The sequence below is a fragment of the Diabrotica undecimpunctata genome, chromosome 1 (genome assembly GCF_040954645.1).
Source record: "Diabrotica undecimpunctata isolate CICGRU chromosome 1, icDiaUnde3, whole genome shotgun sequence".
Classification (NCBI taxonomy): Eukaryota; Metazoa; Arthropoda; class Insecta; order Coleoptera; family Chrysomelidae; genus Diabrotica; species Diabrotica undecimpunctata.
The window spans coordinates 78,851,034-78,857,033 of NC_092803.1; positions in this window are offsets into that span (position 1 = coordinate 78,851,034).

Sequence of the window (6,000 nt, forward strand, 5' to 3'; positions counted from 1 at the left end):
TTTAATGGCGGTTTAATTGTTTTAAATTCCATAATGTTTATTGAAGAAGATTTAAACTACACAAGGCACAGACGTAGAAATTTATTTTTTTCCTCAATTTTTAATAAAAGTGTTGTTAATGTGTTTTATCAAAAATTGGTCATCTCATAGATTGATAAAACATTTAAATATTGTTGGGGTTTTCTCAAGAGGCTAGAGATATTGGGCAATACGAATCGTGATCATCAACTCGTATGCCAGGTTTTCTTATGGATATTATAATATATTTTTTCCAGCTCTCTGAATTTGGTGGTTGTTTCTGACAAATAATATTTAGAAGATTAAAAAGATGGATTGTGTGTTCGTTTGTTACATTAGAGATCAAAAACTATAATATATTGTCTTTACTAGGACCAGTATTATTATTTTGTTTGAAACTCCCTCTTAGTTCCCATAGGTAAAACGGACGTTATAAGTAAAAATTATATAAAGAAACTCTAACTATAGAATTATTTAAATCATTTGGAACCCAATCTGGTAAAAATTTTTCTGAAACTCTGTTATCCATGGTTCGTTAGGATCAATGGGACAATTATTGGATTCTTTTTGATTTTTAAAGCCATTTGCTTTTATCTATACCTCCACATTCAAGAAGTACTTTGATTCAGACTTTCACAATACTCCCTTTAATTTTTCTTTAAAGTTTTCTTCGCTACTGTGTCCATCCTTATATAAACTACTAAGTTACTTAATGTAGGCTTTTGCTTATATTTAATATAAGTTAATTTTTTTTGTTGGGCTGTTTCCTGGCACGTTTTATCTCACCATGGTTTTGGAATGTGGTGTTTGTTACTAGTATTTGTGTGTTGCGGTATTGCTTAATTGCCTAAGAAATTGGGTTTCTGGGTGGGTTTAGGGATGTAAAGAGTGATGAGTACAAATTACAATCTGCTTTGTTGAAGTTCCATTTTTTGTGTGTTCTCTCAGTATCTTTTTTTGTGTGATGATGTATTAAAAAGATAATTGATATATGGTTTGATCCGTAAAAATATTGTAGAATATTTCAATTCATTAGTGCTATAATATCTTGGGTGTTTGTTGTGAGGTATATGGCAGATGATCGTTAATGGAACAAGAGTGGTGGAACGGTCTTTTAAAAATACTAAGTTATACTTTTCAATAGCATCTAACAACGATTTACCAGATCTGTCATTAACTTTACGTAACTTTATGCGACTTTGTGAGTGCTAAAGTCACCTGCCAAAATAATGGGTTTTGGAATAATTTAAAAAAAGATTTAAAAAAAAAAGTTTTATTTATCGGTTCATTATATAGGGATTCAAATAGTTTTATCTGTTGACGACAATTTAAAGGAAATACATGTATATGTAATTGAAATATTTATATAAAATCTAATTTCTTGACATTTGAGTTTAATAATATAGCTGACCTACCATATCCATCTATATGATCGGCTCTAAAGCAATTAAAGTTTTTAAAGCGATAATACACTCCAGACTTGAACCATGATTCCGATAATAAAGCAGTATGATTTTAATTTGGATGGAGTAAAATTCTAAATTGACTTTATTTGCGCAATGACAGTTCCATTGCAAAACATTTAATTTTAAGTTTAGGTATGCGAATTTGATGACACAACTGGAAATACATGTTAACTAATTCGTTGAAGAATTTCTGATTAAGAAGCATTTAAATTATTTGTTTGGTTTATGTAATTTGCAATTTTCATAACCAATTCAAAATCTAAATATTTGTTTATAAAAGAACAAATAGCTTATTTCCATAGAAAAAATTTCCATATTTTAAAAACTGACCAATCTCAAAAATTTTCTTCTTACAATTCAATATCTTAACATTGGGGCTAGTCAATACAGCAAATCTTAACTGGTGGCCAAATAATCCTCTCATAGCTTTTGTGGCTTTCGAAAATAATTTAGATTTTAATTTCAAAATTGGCATAATTTTGGTGTTAAAGCTTGGGGTAAATATCGTCAAGAATTTTCACTTTGTTTTATAATGTTCATGCTAAACATCTGTTTGGTTCCGAGTAACTGTGGGTGCAAAAACGTTAGCCTCCCAAGTTTTGCGGTTTAGGAATCGGAGCTCAGTATCTAAGAAGGATTAAGTGAATACACTTTCACTGTCGCGTGGATTTACTTCGTCGACTTATAATTAAAAAGTTTTCATGAAAATTGTTTGCTAGTTAGGGTTAAACGGAATTTAAGCGTTGAGTTTTTCTTATCAAGTTACCTTAAAGTTTCAGCAGTTTTCGCCAGAAGTTCAGATTTAGGTCATTTGATAAATAATAATCTTATTTCTCATTAGAAATAATACTTTTTGACGTGTATATTATAAAGATGTACATATATATATATATATATATATATATATATATATATATATATATATATATATATATATATATATATATATATATATATATATTATATTATATTATCTATATATATATAATCGTCAAAAAATGCCGGCCACATCGTTATAATAAAGTAATTTTAAATATTTAATAAAGGCTTTGTTTGCCACTTTTCCTCTGGTTGGGAGATGCGTTTGGTTTGTTTTTAAATATATATATATATATATATATATATATATATATATATATATATATATATATATATAAGTTATCGACCCATAAATTACGAACTAAGCTTTAATGAGGTAATGACCCAAGTCCAGTGAACTGAAGAACGCTGATTAAGACAACATACGTTCCGAATGTTATACTTTTAATATTATATTTCTTTCTGTATAAAAATCATATTGTTAGTTAGTCTAGATTCTGCTTTTATCGTAGTAAAACCTATTGTTAGTATTTTGTGTTAAATAAATATTTTTTAAAAAATATAGTTTTGGAAAACTCAAATATATTTGGCGCAGTCAGATTGGATGGTCAAACGGGCGTTAATGAATATAACTCTCGGTTCGTTTCTACGATTTTTTGACCATTTGAACCATATTCGCGAAGTGAATTCCAGTTGGGCGAATTGAGTAACCTGACGAGAAGATTCGTACTTCTATACCGGAGGGACTTTCAAGTGAATATTGTGAGTGTCTCTAGATCCAGTTCCAAAGCAAGGTATTCCATGGACAAGATCGCTACATTACTGTAAGTGAATTAATGTCATATAGAGAGCCTAATTTAACACTAGATACTGATTATTCAGAGAGTAGTAACTCAGATACAGATTCTGACTCAATTTTAACTAATTTACATTTTAATAGTAATAATAAAATAATTTCAGAAATAATAAAATTAAATAATAAATTTAAAATGGCAGTTCCACAATTAAAGAAAGAATACTTAGATATGATTCCAGATTTTGATGGAAATCATACATTACTTCCTAGATTTTTAGAAATTTGCGAAAAACTTGTAAATAAATTTTATAATGCTGCGGATGTAAATGATTTTCAAAACGAATATTTGATGTCAAGTATAATAGCAAAAATAAAAGGCGAAGCCGCAATTAATATTTCTTCTTGTATTCTTAGAACTTGGCAGGATTTAAAAGACGCTTTGATAAATTCGTATTCAGATAAAAGAGATATTTATACTTTAAGCATAGAAATTTCAGATTTAAAACAAGGCAATGAATCCCCATTCGATTTTTATAACCGAATTCAACACCTATTAAATCATCAAATATCTGTTTTGTCCACAAAAACTGAACATATGGTTGAGATTAATATTCTCGGTAGCTTTTTCCGAAATTTAGCATTAAGAGTACTGTTACGCGGGTTAAAAGAACCTCTTGGAACCCTAATGCGTACAAAGAATCCCCCAGATTTAAATTCTGCATTAGGCATTCTGACAAACGATTTTCAAATATATCTCGAACAAAATAATTCTTCTCACAGTAAAAATCCCAAACTTTATCAAAATAATAATTATTCATCCAGGCCAAAATCCAATTTCCGACAAAACCAACAAATTATACATCAACCACAAATTCAATACACACAAAGGAATCAATTTTCAACACAGAAAAACCCTATACATCCTCCGAATTCTCAATATATGAGACAATCTTCTTTCCAAAATAATCCTAGCACAAGCAAAAATTCAAATTTTAATGGAAACAATGATGCTTTCAAGCCAAATCCGAATAGAAAATTCCCAAACCCTACTCCAATGAGTACAACAACTAATAATACGTACAGACCAACACAAAACTTCCAAAATAGGACTCATTTCCGTAACCCCAATAATTTTGCAAGCCAAAATAAAAATATTATCGCGGAAGAACTTTATAATATAGATAATATAGATTGTCCTGAAAGTTCATCCCAAGACCATTTTTTAGAGGAGCTAGCCTCGGAAGAAAACCACAGCATGTAGAGTTATTAAACTTAACTAACAAAGAATGCGAATTGCCGTACATAATTTTCCCTGAACATAATTTAAAAGTTTTAATAGATACCGGGAGCACTAAATCTTTTATTACACCAAAAATAGGTGACAAATATTTTAAAAATTCAATATACAAAAAACCATTTCAAATTTCTACTGCTCTTGGAACAACCAAGGAAAATTTCTGTACCGTAATTCCTTCTTCGTCTATATTTAGGCATAAAAAGCCGCTAAAATTAAATTATCATATATTTAAGTTTCACGATTATTTCGATTGCTTATTAGGATTAGATAATTTAAAATTATTACAAGCAAATATTGATTTAGTAAATAATTTACTAAAAACACCTACTTGCTCAATTAAAATTTTCTATTATAGACCGGTCGCTGGCAGCACGAATTGTATAGTAGTGTCTCCACGTTCCGAACAAGTAAGTAGGTTAAACATAAAAAATATAAAAAATGGTGACGTAATTGTACCTTATACAAAATTGGGAAAATTAGAAATTCCCCAATGTATTACAAGAGTTGTTAATAATGAAGCCCTATGCACTATTACGAACTCATCAGAGTCCCATTTTAAAGTTGATTTAAGTTCACCAATGGAAGTTGAAAAGTTCGATGAATACGAACAAATAAATCATCCCAATCTTAATTATATATATACCGAAAAATTTAAATTTGATATTTCGAAAATCCTTACCGAACATATGAATACCGAAGAGCGGAATTCCATTTTAAAACTAATAAGAGAATATTCGGACATTTTTCATATTGAGGGCAACCAATTGTCTTTCACTAATAAAATAAAACATAATATAAAAACTTCTAACGAGATTCCAATATATTCTAAATCATACAGATATCCGGAAATATATCGTAAAGAAGTCCAAAATCAAATCCAAGGCATGTTAAACCAAAATATCATCAGACCGTCTAGTTCTCCATGGTCCTCACCGATTTGGGTGGTTCCTAAAAAACTCGATGCCTCCAACAAACCTAAATTTCGCGTTGTAGTTGACTACCGACGTTTAAATGCTATCACCTTAGGAGATAGATATCCACTTCCAAATATTACTGATCTCTTGGACAAATTAGGGCGTTGTCAGTACTTTACCACGCTAGACTTAGCATCTGGGTTTCACCAGATAGAAATGGCAGAAGAAGACATCCCAAAAACCGCTTTCAACACCGAAAACGGGCATTATGAATTTTTAAGGATGCCATTTGGCCTTAGAAATGCTCCAGCTACATTCCAGAGGGTAATGGATAACATATTGAGAGGCATACAAAACGAAAAATGCCTTGTCTACCTAGATGATATTATAATATTCAGCACTAGCCTCCAAGAACATCTCATAAATTTAAGAGAAGTATTTCAGAGACTACGTGAATCCAACTTTAAGATACAGTTGGACAAATCTGAATTTTTAAAAAAAGAAGTGGCCTACTTAGGTCATATTGTCACTCCAGACGGAGTAAAGCCAAATCCAGAAAAAATAAAGGCTATAAAACACTTCCCAATACCTGCTACAACGAAACAATTAAAAGGATTCCTAGGACTATTGGGATACTATCGGAAATTTATTAAAGATTTTTCAAAAATTACAAAACCCTTAACAATGCGA